Consider the following 17,968-nt stretch of genomic DNA (forward strand, 5'->3'; position numbering starts at 1 on the left):
CTGACCTACATACACTGACCAGCCTGACCTACATACACTAACAGTGACCAGCCAGACCTACACACACTAACAGTGACCAGCCTGACCTACATACACTAACAGTGACCAGCCTGACCTACATACACTAACAGTGACCAGCCTGACCTACACACACTAACAGTGACCAGCCTGACCTACATACACTAACAGTGACCTGCCTGACCTACATACACTGACCAGCCTGACCTACACACACTAACAGTGACCAGCCTGACCTACATACACTAACAGTGACCTGCCTGACCTACATACACTGACCAGCCTGACCTACATACACTAACAATGACCAGCCTGACCTACACACACTAACAGTGACCAGCCTGACCTACACACACTAACAATGACCAGCCTGACCTACACACACTAACAGTGACCAGCCTGACCTACACACACGAACAGTGACCTGCCTGACCTACATACACTGACCAGCCTGACCTACACACACTAACAGTGACCAGCCTGACCTTTCACTTTTTCCCCCCCTTCCCTTCACTCCCTCACTCCCCCCCCCCTTTTCTCTTCACCTCATTATTATCACATATGGCAGAGACTGAGTGTTCTGTAATACCTATGACACAACTCTTACAATTCTCCTTACCAATTTATCCTATATACTAACATGGCTAAATTCCTTGTTTGTATTGTACGCATGATATAATTGGAGGCTTTAGTCCCCCAGTGGCCCCGTTTTGCCCACAACAAATTTGGTTAATCTGTTATATATGTAATGGGCGTTGATTTAGTTTGTTCTCTGATCTTATCGCAGGTGTGTTTTGTCCTTCGGCCGTTCTGTCTGGCGGGCGGTGTATGAGAGTGTGACCTCTCGCAAGTTGCGTCATTGTTTTAACTGCCCTGGTCTGAGTTGCTGTGGCAGTAGAGGTGCATGGGACTCTGCCCTGGGGAGGAGAGGAAGATAGCTTTTTAAGGGATCTCCATGTGGGAGGCTTTTCTTATTTCCCGCTGGACACACATTGTTGGGTAGTTATACCATATTGTATACTGTACGGTAAATACAACTTTTTGCCATATATAATGGGATTCATAGATGTATGTCAACTTTATTTGTATATATTTTCCAGCAGACAGACCCTCTGAAGAAGACCCTTAGTGTATGGGTTGAAACGCGTCAGGTTTAATGTTCATGATATCAAGTTTTGTTATGAATATGTGTCTGCCAATGTATGTTTAGCCAAATTTTAGTGTTAAGATACTTCCCACTGGAACTCATTGTTTTAATTTTCATATCATGCTACTTTTGCACAAATAAATTTGTTATACTTTTCATACAATTTTTGACTCTATTTGTCATTGTGCTGCCAAAAAAACCCACCTTGGGGGAATCTGTTCCTTTTGTTTCCACACACACTAACAGTGAACAGCCTTACCTACACACACTAACAGTGACCAGCCTGACCTACACACACTAACCGTGACCAGCCTGACTGTCACGGAACGTCCCACACTCCGCTTGAGTGCTTCCGTCAGTATACCGCTTCCTAAGTTCTGGAACATGAGTCCAATGGATCTGGCTATAGGAACCCCCAAGAACTAGACAACACCAGTCTTGGAGTACATCAGGACTAACTCTTTATTTGAGATCTCACACCCATTTATACAGCAGGCTGACTCAAAGCTAACCTAATTAACATGAGCTAATTTACTAAAAAATGTACCCAGACCAGATGACAGACTTGTGGGCACCGAGCTTCACACAGTAGTATAAACACAATAGCTGGAGCTAATTACAATTAACAATACAAACAACAATCTCCCCCTTCCTCAGCCTAGACTGTTCGTCTCCTAGCCAGTGCTGGTGGCTAATGTGATCAGCTCATTCAATTAACACACATTACCATAAACATCCACACAGGGTTAATTAGAACAAACAACAATGAGTTGAATACCCTTAGAACCTAGACTAAACTTATTTACATTAAACACATTATAGCTGACATCAGACAGGTGAGTGGAGTTGATGACATTAGCATCTTCTCACAGCATGAGCCCCAACAGTATGGCTCAGTCACTATTGCTACTATGGCAAATACAGGGTCCCCAGAGTCTGTGTGTTTTGGGGGGACATGGAGCTTAATCCAAAGTAACACCAACCCCAGGGTCCCCAGGCATACAGCTCACAGAGAGCACCATTTCCCCAAATGCCAGGGCCCATAATCTGTTGGCAAGAGGCTAGTGTTCAGTCCCCTCCAATAGCCTCTGTCTCGGGTGAGTCTGTCACATTTCTCCCCCATCAAAGGTTGACTAACAAGGTCCCAGACCTCCACCTGGTCTGGACATGCATTAGTCAGGCAGAGCAAACTCACATAGTCTTCCCACATGATCTCCATTCTTGGCTGCAAGGAATAGTTGACCTCAGTAGGTGTGGGGCAGAGGTCATTTACTCTCTGTCTGGCTGCCAGGGCTTCAGCTGGATTGTTTTTAACATTCCTGGGCTCGGTCTGCTGCTGGGCAGAGGGGCCAATCACCCCTGCTTCTTGAAGCTGTAGAGAGACACTAGGTGCTAGGCAGAGGCCAGCGGTGCTCTGCCCTGTTGCCAGCGATTCCGCTGGGAATAGCAGCTCCACTACATCAGCTTGTCGTCGGAGAGAGGGGCCAACTGCCCCGGCTCCCTGGATCTCCACAGTTGTTGCCTGTGCTGGGCAGAGGTTGGTAACACTCTGCCCTGTTGCCAGCACTTCTGCTGGGGACTCCGCATCCTCCGCTCCGGCTACCCGTTGGGGCAGGAGGCTGGCTTCCTCCATTCCCAAACTGTGTAGCTGCCATTGGGGAGGTGAGCTGGCTGCTTCCTTTTCCATTCCCTCATCTGGTTGCTTGGACGACATGTCTATGGTACTGTCTCCCAGGTGTACTGATCTTTGCTGGGGAGGGAAGGCCGCTTCCTCCACCCTGGCCAACTGTTGGGGAGGGACAACACACACCTCCTCTCCCTTCTCCCCCTGTATCTACTGCTGGGAAGTGATTGCCACCTTCTCACCCTGGGCCTCTGAAACTGCCACAGGTGTGGGGCAGAGGTTTTGGACCCTCTGTCCGGTTGCCAGCACTTCTGCTGGAGAAGTTTGTTGTAACTCCACAGATACTGCTGTTGGTGCTGGGCAGAGCACAGTGAAGTTTGGCCCTAATACCAGCTCTTCTGCTGGAGGCTCATCAGGTTGTTCTTCCTCAGCAGAAAAGTCTATTAAATCCCCTATCTCTATAACTGGTGTCTGGGGATAGAGGTTCACCATCTCCTGTTCATGGAACCCAGAAGATGTTATCAGTGCTGGACAGAGGTTAGCAGAACTCTGCCCTGTGGTCAGCACTTCAAGTTTGGGGATGGCAATCTTCAGATTTTCCACTGCCGATTCTCTGGCATGCTGCTGAACGTGTTCTAGCAGTTTCCTGTATGCCCTATCCAGATGCTGTTCCTTCCTTAGCAAATGGTCCAGATCAGGTTTGAGCTCTGAGACCCCTGCAAGACCGAGCATAGCCTCTCTATATTCTCGCAGGTCCTCAAGGTCAGGTTCCCCTTCATCACCAAACATAAAATGATCTGTAAGTCTCTCCCACAGCAATCCAGGGCCTCCAAAGTCATATCCCTCTGGAGAGCATTCTGTTGTCTCCCCTAAATATCCCTCCTCTGCGTGCCATTGCAGAGCCCGATAATAATTGTCCAGCTCTATCTCCTGCTGGACCAGCCTGTCCAACTCAGTCACCCATTGCTCCTGGGGCCGCTCTCCCAGGAATGCCATCCGCAATGCCCATTGGTCACTGGCCCATTGCTCTTGGGTTGGAAAGCACTTGCCCTGTTTTATACCAGCGAGCTGAAGGGCTCCAATCCAGAGCTTCACCCGAATCAGCTGCCTGAGCTCCAGGTATTAATCCTCAGACACCGTTCTGGTGTATGTTGAAAGGATGATCCGCAGCAGCCCCGGGAACTCTGATGCCAGGTCCATATCTCCGCTGGGGTGATTGAAGTCTGCTATGCTGATCTTGGATCCAGTTGGAGGTTTGGATGTCCCAGACTGCAGGAAGCTTTCCCGCTGCTTGCCACCAATGTCACAGAACGTCCCACACTCTGCTTGAGTGCTTCCGTCAGTATACCGCTTCCTAAGTTCTGGAACACGAGTCCAATGGATCTGGCTATAGGAACCCCCAAGAACTAGACAACACCAGTCTTGGAGTACATCAGGACTAACTCTTTATTTGAGATCTCACACCCATTTATACAGCAGGCTGACTCAAAGCTAACCTAATTAACATGAGCTAATTTACTAAAAAATTTACCCAGACCAGATGACAGACTTGTGGACACCGAGCTTCACACAGTAGTATAAACACAATAGCTGGAGCTAATTACAATTAACAATACAAACAACAATCTCCCCCTTCCTCAGCCTAGACTGTTCGTCTCCTAGCCAGTGCTGGTGGCTAATGTGATCAGCTCATTCAATTAACACACATTACCATAAACATCCACACAAGGTTAATTAGAACAAACAACAATGAGTTGAATATCCTTAGAACCTAGACTAAACTTATTTACATTAAACACATTATAGCTGACATCAGACAGGTGAGTGGAGTTGATGACATTAGCATCTTCTCACAGTATGAGCCCCAACAGTATGGCTCAGTCACTATTGCTACTATGGCAAATACAGGGTCCCCAGAGTCTGTGTGTTTTGGGGGGACATGGAGCTGAATCCAAAGTAACACCAACCCCAGGGTCCCCAGGCATACAGCTCACAGAGAGCACCATTTGCCCAAATGCCAGGGCCCATAATCTGTTGGCAAGAGGCTAGCGTTCAGTCCCCTCCAATAGCCTCTGTCTCGGGTGAGTCTGTCACACTGACCTACATACACTGACCAGCCTGACCTACACACACTAACAGTGACCCCAGCTTGACCTACACACACTAACAGTGACCAGCCTGACCTACATACACTGTGTGTCTGACCTACCTCAGCTCAGCCATGGTGTGTGGTCACAGCAGGCAGTCAGTCACTCGTCACCATCAGAGAGGAGCCGAGCCGAGGAGGAGAGGAGAGTCAGCCGCCCGCCTGAGCAGGGATGTAGCGTTCCTGCCTTCTGGAGCCTGCAGGCTAAGATGGACATCACGTCACACGTCCCGCTGTCCTGACATTGGCGCTGCAGGCTCCAGAAGGCGGGACCTGCGGCACTCGGCCACTTTCAGCCGCTATGGCAGTAGTTTTTTTCAGCCGCACTCGGCCGCTATGGCAGTCGGATACTTTCGGCCGCACTCGGCCACTTTCGGCCGCACTCGCAACCAGATCGGTCCTGGCGGCCGGCGCTCGGGGCTAACAACGGAATTCAGCATTCCATATACTTGGGGCTTTTGGGGGTCACATTCGGGGCTTCAGCCACCCCCTCCCGACGCCCCTGGACTGAATGCTAGCCTCTTGTCTACCGATCATGGGCCCTGGCATTTTGGGGAAGGTGCCCTTTGTGAGCTGTATGCCTGGGAAGCCTTGAGGTGGTGTTACTTTGGACTCAGGTCCATATCCCCCCAAGACACACAGACTCTGGGAACCCTGTATATGCCATATTATACATAGTGACTGATTCATACTGTTGGGACACATACTGTTAGATGCTAATATCATCAACTCTAGCCACCTGTCTGTTGTCTTCTATAATGTAAATAAGTCTAGTCTGGCTTTCCACAGCTTCTAAGTGTCTTTCACCCATTGTTGTTTGGGCTAATTAACCCTGTGATTGTATGAAGGAGTTCTGTGTTGAGATGTATGATAATGTGTAGTTTAGTTAGGGAGTCACATCGGCTGCTTTAAGGGATTAGTAAATTAGCTCATGTTAATTTATCAAGGATCATTCCTTCTTTATCCAACTGTACCATTTCTGTATAGGGTTCCAAGGGGTCAGTTTTTGTTGGATTTTTTGTATCTTTTATTCATTATTTTGTTTTTATCGTTTATTTGTTTGTCTTTGAATTTTTGGCCACTTTGTTTCACTTAAAGCGATTGTAAATGATCACCTTGTAAGACAACCCAAGAAATGAAAGTCAAAACATGAAAGTCAAAACATGTGTGTATAGAAATAAAAAAAACATTATAAATATTTTTTCCCCTTTTTTATAAGTGATCATATTACCTCTGTTCTCAGCTCATAAGAGAGAAACATCATCACACAGAGGTTCCCAGTGAATGGCTGTGCAGAAGAGGTGTGTCAGGACAAGTCTGATCATTGGAGGAGAGCACACTGAGTTCCCTGCATAGCTAGGGAACTGACAACGTTTTTAGTGTGGTCAGTAATTAATAGGAAAGCAGAGGGACTGGCAGTTACACTGGGGATTTTACTGAAAGGAAGCAATACAAAGAGAACATGATACTTTTTCATACAAGTACATGGTACAGCATGCACATATCAGGAATTTGAAATGTTGAGATAACAAACACTTTAACATATTTTGTTTCCCAAACAGTTGTATGAAGTTGTTATAGGTCATCATCATTAGTTGTTTAGTGTGCTACATATGGCTTGTTAGCTACACAGCCTGTCAGAGGAGGAAACAACATCATGTGTATCCCTCATGTTGTGACATTATGTGCACTTAGTTTGTGAGGGTGTTCTGCTGCAGTTTGCTGACTGCCCCCTTCCCTGTGCTCTCCCGCACAGTTATACAGCAGTTGCTGGATGACAGGTTGGAGGAGATGTGTGTGGCTTGTTCTGTTTGTGATTAAGACATTTTTGTTTTTTGATTTATTGCTTTTTGATTTTATTATAAGAAATGTTAGTATGGAAGGCAAATCTAATTGATTTATTATTTATCATATCTCCCTCTCCTATAAGCTTATGGTCACATTAATGACTCTGCTGAACAATTCTATAATTCTGATCAGCTGATTAGAACTCGCTGCCTAGAGTTATTAACCTCTAATGTGACCATTCCCTTCACCCACGCCTCCCTGTCTCCTGCCTCTCCACTTCCTGTGGCTAACTTTCACTTATAACTACACCCCCCCCTATAAAGGGTAATCTAGACTTCCCTCCTGGCATGGAAGGCGCCTTTTTAGCAGGGGAATGGCCTTACGCAGAAATGCAGGCCAAGCACTTCTTTTCCAGAGGAAGGTTTCTCCGACAAAGTGAACTTGCATCATTGTCTAACACAAAGTCTTTCCCCTTCTGGGCCTATATTCAATTGAAACATTTCCTGGACGGTCCCGGGAATAAAGAAAATTTTACGAAAACTCCTACTGTTCTGGAATCACTATACTCTAGCTCAGTGTTTCTCAACTCCAGTCCTCAAGGCGCCCCAACAGGTCATGTTTTCAGGATTTCCCTCCGATGAAACAGCTGTGGTAATTACTAAGGCAGTGCAACTGATCAAATCACCTGTGGAAAATAATTGGAAATCCTGAAAACATGACCTGTTGGGGCGCCTTGAGGACTGGAGTTGAGAAACACTGCTCTAGCTCCTCTCCCCAGGGTCATCTAATCTCGGGGCTTTATGCCACAATGTTTGGAGAGCCATATGCCTCCCTGAGATTGGAACATGCCTATTGGGAGACTGAGCTGGGCATGGTGATTGATGATTCCGCTTGGGAGCGAGTGCATTTGTATATTCACAAGGGTTCCCTGAATGTCCAGACTCAGGAGAACGGTTACAAAATCAAAACGAGGTGGTATAGAACACCAAAAATACTTCACAAATTCATCCCGGCAGTTTCAGACCAGTGCTGGAGGTGTGAGCAGGGTCTAGGCACATTCCTCCATATCTGGTGGACATGCTCATTCATTCAGCCGTATTGGCGTAAAGTGCATGAAGTGGCGACTGAGATATCCTCGCTTTCTTTGGAGTTCTCACCAGCACAGTACCTCCTTCACCTCTCCAAAATTTCCAGCAAAAAATATTATAGGTCAATAGCTATGCATATGATTAATGCCGCCGGGCTGTGTCTTCCAGTCTATTGGAGGTCAAAGTCACCCCCTTCCATAAAGGGTTAACCAGATAGCAGCGATGGAGTAGTTGATTTGCACCGCACAGGACAGAATAGCTTATTTTTCGGCAACATGGGCACCCTGGCTTGATTATCGAAACTCGCAGCGTTTTCAGGATTTATAACAGGATAACCCTTAAAGGGCACATTAAGGGATGATATACCTTTCAAAACACTAGAAGTCTACTGGGGAGGGTAGTTGGTGGTGATCTCACCCCCTCCTCACATTTTCCCCTTACTCCCCCCATTTTCCTCCCTCATTCCCCCATCCCCCCTCCTCCTCACTCTGTCCTTTTCCTCTCTTTTATTTCTGTGACAGACCTAGCCAGGACAAAGGCTTTTGGAGGGGACTGAATGCTAGCCTCTTGCCTACCGATCATGGGCCCTGGCATTTTGGGGAATGGTGCCCTTTGTGAGCTAGATGCCTGGGAAGCCTTGAGGTGGTGTTACTTTGGATTCAGGTCCATATCCCCCCAAGACACACAGACTCTGGGAACCCTGTATATGCCATATTAGAAATAGTGACTGATTCATACTGTTGGGACACATACTGTTAGATGCTAATGTCATCAACTCCAGCCACCTGTCTGTTGTCTTCTATAATGTAAATGAGTCTAGTCTGGCTTTCCACAGCTTCTAAGTGTCTTTCACCCATTGTTGTTTGGGCTAATTAACCCTGCAATTGTATGAAGGAGTTCTGTGTTGAGATGTATGATAATGTGTAGTGTAGTTAGGGAGTCACTTTGGCTGCTTTAATGGATTAGTTAATTAGCTCATGTTAATTTATGTTTCTGGTTACAGGTGTATTTTTAGAGTAATACCAGCAGGAGGGGGGACCTCCTTCTCTTTAACTGTATATAAGACTTCCATTCTGGTTCTAATAAAGAGTCCATGTTCACCAACTAAACAAGCATTGTCTTGTTTTGTGCTTGCGAGCGGTTGGAATATCTGATATCTATATTCAGACGGGAAGTGGTACGTGACAAAAGCACTCAAGCGAAGTGTGGGACATTTCATTACATTGGTGGCAAGTAGTGGGATGCTTCCTGCAGTCTGGGACATCCAAAGGTTCATGTATATCCTTTGCTGTATGTGAGTTGATGTAATTACAACCGTCAATGCAATACCTATTTTGGCTACACTATGTCATGTCTATGGTTGTTAAATAAATTACTTTTCTACATCCGGTTCTTTGTTGTGCCTCATCTAAAGTCCCAATCCCCTTCCCCCCTTTGTACCAAACATAGTAAGACCCCCCAGGTCCGCCCGCACTCACCCCTCTACGGTGACGGTTCCCCCCGCACTCCCCACTCCACGGTGACGGTCCCCCCACCCCACACCCCTCCACAGCTTCCTCAGCTTCTCCTCCCAGGCCAACCCGATCCATCCTGATTGACCAGGAAAAGAAGCCAGAAGAAAATAGCTAATATTACTATGCTATTGTCACAAGTGGGTGGGTTAGGGGTGCAATGCTCAGCGCCCTGAGCCCAACCTTTGTCAAGCCAATTAGAGACCCAGGTTCTAATCATGCGGCTTGAAAAAAATCATACAAATGTCCCTGCACCTCTAATAGACCGGCTGCTCCTGATAAGACCCCTTTCACATGGAGCAGACTCTGTCAAGCAGATCTGCCTGCTCAGCAGGGGATCTGTCTGCTGATCCCCACTGAGCAGGCGGATGACAGGTCCATGTCTACTTTGCTGATGCAGAGCAGATATAGACACAGCCCGCTATTCTCTATAGTGCGATTGGATGGAAACTGACCGCCTGTCCATTTCCACCCGATACCATCAGATCTGCTAGATGGATGGGGAATGGAATACCCATCTGTCTGTTTTTAGTGGACTGGATAGGATGCAGGCGGGTGTAAATGGACACATGTCCATTTACATCAGCCTCTCTATAGAGAACAATGGGTGGTCCAATTGGGCCTGACTGAAAAACGGACAGGCAGACCCAATCGGTCTGCTTGTGTGAAAGGGGCCTAAGGCCTTGTTCACACAGGGCATACACAGCGTACCTTTATGGGGATGCACAGGTGTTCCATGCATCTCTGTGCAGACAGTCCCATTGATGTCATTTGAGATGTAGCACCTGCACGAACAGAGCTGTTACTGCCAATTTTACATCCATGTAGGTCCGCATGCATGTCCCTGAGTTTACACTGTCTGCGTTCGAGGTCATGTACCCACACCCACACGGATATAAGATTGGGAACAGCAGCTATGCCTGTGCAGCCATTGCATCCCAAAAATGTGACTGCCTGTATGGGGATGCATGGAACAGATATGCATTCCTGTGCGGGTAAACATGCTCCTCCATGGGCGTACACTTTTGTATGCCATATGGGAATGATGCTTTAGTAGCAATTTAGCAGGAATTTTGTTATGTTGTGTTTATGTACACTATTAATGATTTTAGTGTATTTTTAGCGAAAATATTGATTTGACAAACATTTGTGCAAATATCGCCCTGCCTTAAAAATCTGTAGCACCTTCTTTTTATTCTACTGGCCATGTGCTTTCAGAAAATGTATAATTTGGGGGGTCTTTTACAAATTTTGAAAGCTGTAAGTGAAAATTGAAAACCTCCAGATTGTTAGAGAAATTGGGAAATTGTTGGAGAATTAGGAGAAGAAACCCCCCGAGAAGTAGTCAGCAATGGAAAAAAATCTAAAGAAGATAATACGGTTTAAATAAACAAATAGTGCAGGGAAATTAAGGGTATAATGGAATAGATAGGGAAAGGACTCGCTCGGGGATGCATGGGGGTCCAGCGATGCCTGCCTGTCCCCTCCGAGCCATTCCTGAATTTGGGATGAGATCTGAAGGTCCACACAGGCATACTAAAACCCCCAGGGGATGCCCTGCCTGGCTGGGCGCCAATAAAGTGGGCGACAGCCAGGTAGGCCATATCATTGGTATTCAATGGAGGGGGGATGGGGAGGGGGAGGTGGGGTTATTAAAGGTAGAGGTGAAATCCTTCACCCTCTCGGATCATGCCCCGGTTATAGTTAGCCTGGATTTAGAGAATATACCGGATAGGCAAAGATCCTGGAGGTTGGATGAATCACTTCTATATGATCAGGGCATAGTGGAGTATCTGGAAAGGGACTTGAATCTATTTTTTAAAGAGAACAACGTAGAAAATGTTGCGCCAACTGTACTGTGGGAAACCCACAAAGTATTTATGAGAGGGAGATTGATAGCACAAGGAGTTAAGAGGAAAAAAATGTGGACAGCTCAAAAACAATCCCTCCTACAATAAATTCAGGGATTAGAGCAGCTACATAAAAATTTAAATGATGATAAGGTATGGGTGGAATTAACAGGAAAATGCGAGGCTCTGAGAGATTTGATGGAGCAGGAGTCCAAACGAGCTTTCATCAGAACAACTAAAAGGCAGTATGAGTTTGGTAACAGACCTTGGAGAGTGTTGGCGAGGGTGATCAAACCTAGAAGGAAGTTAAACTATATTATGAAAATGAAAGATAAAAAGGGAGAAATTAAATATTCTACTAGGGATATCAGTAAAATCTTTTGGGAGTACTATCAATCATTATATAAGGTAAATGGTATCCAAGATAGTGAAGTTAGACAAAATAGAGGAAATAAAATAGAATAGTATTTATGGAAGATAACTCTATCGGCCCTATCAGACGAGGACGTAAGCAAATTAGAAAAGGATATTTTTTATGCCCCATACACACGGTCGGACATTGATCGGACATTCCGACAACAAAATCCATGGATTTTTTCCAACGGATGTTGGCTCAAACTTGTTTTGCATACACACGGTCACACAAAGTTGTCGGAAAATCCAATCATTCTGAACGTGGTGACGTAAAACACATACCTCGGGACTATAAACGGGGCAGTAGCCAATAGCTTTCGTCTCTTAATTTATTCTGAGCATGCATGGCACTTTGTGCGTCGGATTTGTGTACACACGATTGGAATTTCCGACAACGGATTTTGTTGTCGGAAAATTTTAAAGCCTGCTCTCAAACTTTGTGTGTCGGAAATTCCGAAGGAGAATGTGTGATGGAGCCCACACACAGTCGGAATTTCCGACAACAAGGTCCTATCACACATTTTCCATCGGAAAATCCGACCGTGTGTACAGGGCATAAGGAAGAAATTGAGCAGGCAATTTGGAAAAGTAAGGCTGGTAAAAGTCTGGGTCCGGACGGCTACACATCCTTATATTTTAAAAAGTTTTCAGGTACCCTGATTCCTTTTTTCCATTTATATATGAACTCTATTGGGGAAGGCCTGAAAATTCGTGAATAAGCCCTGGGGGCCTATATATCACTCCTGGGTAAAGAAGGGAAGGACCCAACTCTGTGTTCTAGCTTTAGGCTGATATCCTTGATCAATGAGAATGTTAAAATATATGCAAGGATTTTGGCCGAAAGATTGAGACCACTCATGTCAGACTGTATTGAGAAAGATCAAGCAGGATTTGTCCCCGGGAGGGAGGCAAGAGATAATATATTAAGAACAACTTTACTGATGCATACAGTAAAAAAGGGAAGGAAACCTGTTCTTTTTCTATCAATAGAGGGTGAAAAGGCTTTTGATAGGTTAGATTGGGACTTTATGTTGCAGACATTATATAAATTCGGTATGGGCCTGTTGGAATTTAACATGAATATCATATTTCTGGATGTTGTACACATATTTCTTTACTTCCAAGAGAAGCTAGACTTTGAAAGAATGAAGGTTTCACACTCCCGGGAGGACAGGATGCTGCCACCCAGGTTGGAATGTAACCTGTTAAGCTTTCATTGCGCATGACAATGCTGGCTCCGATCTGTCTATGGGAATTTCCTTATTAGTTACTAGGCTTCAAAGAGAGCTAAACTGACAGGGATGATGGATGAGGTGAGATACAGGAAATCAAGGGCCCAGGTATTTGTGGAATTTGACATCGGTCGGATGATGGCAATTCACGGACAAACACTGCCTCCCAGAGGCCAGTTATGGTAAGACGGTCCATATGATAGCCTGTTGAGGGAACGCCCCAGAAACACTGTGATTCGTTCAAAGGCAAAGTTGGGCAGGCAAAAGGGGGGGGGGGGTCTGGATGAGGTATGTTTGTGAAAAAGAAATGTTTGCCAGAAAAACACTCTCTCAAACACCTGAGGACCAGCCGAGATGATGTGCTAAGTATCAGTCTTGTATTGTGTTCTGATTGTAAGCTATGTAAAATTGTAATACCCTTTTAATACTTTAGTGTTAGTTTCCTAATTACTTGGGAAATAAATAAGATATTGCTTTACTAGCAGCACCGTGTGTTTGGTTTCATAGCTAACCTGGTATTATTGTGATATTAACAATAACATATGCTCAGAGTTTATTAGACTAACTAATTATAGGGACTAGACAAATTAATACAATACATAAAAGAACCGCGCTAAATATAAGCAATCAATGAATCCTCAATTATTTCGAATGCTGTAAAGTGATCAATATAAAATAAATTAGATATCGACACAATATATATGTGAAAAATAATCAGAGAAATGTGCTATAAAACTGGATGCAGATAAATATAAAAAGTGACAAAAAAAGGTAAAGTCCGTGACAGTAAAAGTGACTTCTGATATCAACAGTCCTTATTGCAATATGTTCCACCAATAGTGATTGGAAACTTTAGTGAATAAAAACATCTTGTGAGAAGAATCCACCACCTATGTAGATATATGTTTACCAGAGGTAAGCTGTAATGAAGCTTATGCCAGAAATCCACTCAGTGGGGACACCACCATCTGTCTCAGCATAGAGGGAGGATCACCCGGGACTCACCGACAACAAGGCCCAATAACTCAGCAATGGGAACCCAGGGGAATAAAAAACACATCCTCCATAGTGTGAATCCGCTTGAATAGTTTATTGAAAACAGTAAAAGTAGCCCACTTACCAAAAAGAACGAATAAAACAGCATGTAATATAAATCAGCCGGCCGGCCTGCATGCACCCGTTCGCAATGGGATAGAAACGATGACGTCAGCGCGTCTGCCTTCCGACGTACATTTCGTCCTATTGGATTCTTCTACCTGAGAATTAGAACTGCAGCTTGGGGGTGTGGGGAAGCGCAGTAATTTTTTATTTTTTCTTTGGTTATTTAGACAAATTAATAAACAGATATAATATTAATTATTATACCGATTACTTCAGGGCCCACGAATGTTGAGGTGGATAGAGGCTCTATACTCTAACCCTACGGCTAAAATTCAAGTAAATGGAACTCTGTCCGAAACCTTCCGGCTATATAATTGTACACGTCAAGGGTGTCCCCTATCCCCTCTACTCTTCGTATTTTCCTTGGGACCCTTTTTAGCATCTATAAGAGCCAATCATAAAATTAAAGGTATAGAAGTTGCGGGACAAGAACATAAGACATCCGCGTTTACGGATGATGTTATGCTATATATAACGAACCCTACACTAATGCCCTGTAGACACGGTCGGATTTTCTGATGGAAATGTGTGATAGGATCTTGTTGTCGAAAATTCCGACCGTGTGTGGGCTCCATCACACATTTTCCATCGGAATTTCCGACACACAAAGTTTGAGAGCTTGCTATAAAATTTTCCGACAACAAAATCCATTGTCGAAAATTCCGATCGTGTGTACACAAATCCGATGCACAAAGTGCCATGCATGCTCAGAATAAATTAAGAGATGAAAACTATTGACTACTGCCCCATTTATAGTCCCGACGTACGTGTTTTACGTCACCGCATTAAGAACGATCGGATTTTCCGACAACTTTGTGTGACCATGTGTATGTAAGACAAGTTTGAGCCAACATCCGTCAGAAAAAATCCATGGATTTTGTTGTTGGAATGTCCGATCAATGTCCGACCGTGTGTACAGGGCATAACACTTCCAGAGATCTTGTTAGAATTGAGTGACTATGGGACTGTATCGAACCTCAAGATTAATATGGAGAAAACTGAGATATTAGATATCTCAGTTTCCTCAGAGGAAGGAAGGAATCTCAGAATTTTGTATCCCTTTAAGTGGAGGAGGAGGGGATTGAAATATCTGGGAGTGTTTTTGTCAACATCAACAATGGACCTATATCAGGATAATTATTTGCCCTTACTGAATAAAATTAACCACTTCAATACCAGGCACTTAGACACCTTCCCGCCCAGACCAATTTTCAGCTTTCAGCGCTGTCGCAATTTGAATGACAATTTTTTATCATTTTGTTCCCACAAATAGAGCTTTCTTTTGGTGGTATTTGATCACCTCTGCGGTTTTTATTTTTTGCGCAACAAATAAAAAAAGACCGAAAATTTTGAAAAAAAACACGTTTTTCTTTGTTTCTGTTAAAACTTTTTGTAAATAAATACGTTTTCTTCTTCAATGACGGGCACTGATATGGCTGCACTGACGGGCACTGATACTGCGGCACTGATGGGCACAGATGAGGTGGCACCGATGAGGTGGCACTGATGAGGTGGCACTGACGGGCACTGATGATGGGCACTGATAGGCGGCACTGATGGGCACTGATAGGTGGCACTGATGGGCACTGATAGGTGGCACTGGTATGCGGCACTGATGGGCACTCACAGGGTCACTGGGTGATGTTGACCACGCCCCCTAAAACGTCACAGTCCCAGCATGCCCAGGGACTGTGACATCAAAAGGGGGCGGGGTCTCCGCCTATATAAGTCACAACGCAGCCCTCAGAGAGCAGTCCAGCAGGAGAGAGCGTCGTGTCAACATCTGGGGAAGAGAAGCCCAGAAGCCCAGAAGCCCAGAAGTCCGGACCTCTGCTGGCAAGAGAGCTACTTGAAGACAGCAGAGGAGCCGGCCGAAGAACAGGAACACCGGGAGAAGAGAGCGGAGAAGAACCAACCAGACGCCGGGAGAAGATGAAGCGGAGGGACCCCCGAAGCCGGAAGAAGACCCCCGAAGCCGGAGGAAGATCCCCCCCCCCGGAGCTGTTTAATAAAATATTTTAAAAACCTGTGTAGTGTGTTTTATTACTTACACTTTTTCCCTAGGTGAATGGGTAGGGGTACCATGTACCCCATACTCATTCACATAGGGTGGGGGGCCGGGATCTGGGGGCCCCCTTATTAAAGGGGGCTCCCAGATTCCGATAAGCCCCCGCCCGCAGACCCCGACAACCAACGGCCAGGGTTGTCGGGAAGAGGCCCTTGTCCTCATCAACATGGGGACAAGGTGCTTTGGGGGGGGCCCCGCAGGGCGCCCCCCTCCCCCAAAGCACCCACCCCCCATGTTGAGGGCATGCGGCCTGGTACGGTTCAGGAGGGGGGGGGGGCGCTCGCTCGTCCCCACCCCCTTTCCTGACCGGCCAGGCTGCGTGCTCGGATCGGGGTCTGGTATGGATTTTAGGGGGGACCCCACGCCGTTTTTTCGGCGTAGGGGGTTCCCTTTATAATCCATACCAGACCTAAGGGCCTGGTATGCCCCGCGACGGGGCTCGCAAGGTGTCAATCTCGCCGATAAAAGCGGCAAGATTGACATCCTTTTCTAGTCCCGTCGCACCTGAGTCACGTTCAAAATGAACGGACTTGTCCGTGTGTGGGCAAGTCCGTTCATTCTGAAAGTCCGCCGGAACTCCGGCGAAAGTCCGTCGGAAAGACGGGCGGACTTAGCCCGCCGGAAAGTCCGGGTGTGTGTGGGCAAGTCCGTCCGTTTTAAAGTCCGGCGCACCTGGCGGACAAAGTCCGTCGGAAAGTGTGCCGGACCAAGTAGGATAGAAAGTCCGACCGTGTGTACGCGGCATGAGAGTATGGGATAAGCTTTTTAAAAATATATTTTGGCAATATAATAGCCCTTTGATGCCGCTGAAAGGTAACAATTATTTCCCTCCAGGTAAGGATAATAAAATGTATTTAAAATGGATTTCCTCAGATTATTTGAGGTTAAAAGATGTCCTGAAGGAAAATGTCCTTACTCACTACTGGAACTGCAAGTAAAAAAAAGGAGTAACATCATGGGATACATGGAGGTATAGACAACTTCAACATTTTGTAGAATCTCTTCCAAAACCCCTCCGCTCAGTTGGCAAGCTAAATCTATGGAAAAGATTAGTTGATCAAGGGGGAATAAATAGACAGGGGATTTCCAACATATATAGGATGTTGATGATGCCCCAAGAGGTGGAATCCCTGTGTCCCTTGGAGGGGTGGAAATTGGAACTGAATTAGTTAATGCCTGAAACAATGAGGAGTAAAGTTTTTGATTATGTTCACTCGTCTTCAATGGACACAAGACAAATTATTAATTAAGTGGTATTACGTCCCAATAAAATTGTATAAAATCAGTCCGGACCTGTCCCCTTTATGCTGGAAGGAATGCGGCGAGGTTGGAACGCATGCACATATATGGTGGCAGTGTCCCTTAATTCAACCTTATTGGAGGGAAGTATTGGATTGGATAAAGAAAATCAGAGGGAAAGAAATTGGATTGGATCCATGGCAATGCCTGTTCCATGTAACAGAGATGCCAAGGAGGAATTATAGAGCAGCAATTATTCCATTCCTGCTAAATGCAGCAAAGCCATTAATTTCCGAAACAATGGAAGTCAAAGGTATTCCCGGCGATAAAGGATTGGTTTACGGAGGTAGATAAAATCAGGTTAATGGAAGAAGTAATACATATGCAAAACAACTCGGAAATAAAATTTGTAAGCACTTGGGAGAGATGGCTGGAATTTAGACAAACAAAGGTTTATGTGAACTATATGGGAAGTCATTAGGTGCTTCCCTGCTTCTGCCCCCAAGCCCCCCCGCCCTCTTCCCTCTTATTTTTTTTTTTGGTATACAGTAACTAGGCACACTTTAGCAGAGAAATTCTTGATAGAAGTAAAAAATTGAGAATTTCTCCTCCTTATAAATTAATAAAAAGGGTTTGAAAATGCACAGCTTTTAGGTAAGAAGGAAATGGCAATGGGTGTGGG

The sequence above is a fragment of the Aquarana catesbeiana genome, linkage group LG07 (genome assembly GCF_042186555.1).
Source record: "Aquarana catesbeiana isolate 2022-GZ linkage group LG07, ASM4218655v1, whole genome shotgun sequence".
Lineage (NCBI taxonomy): Eukaryota > Metazoa > Chordata > Amphibia > Anura > Ranidae > Aquarana > Aquarana catesbeiana.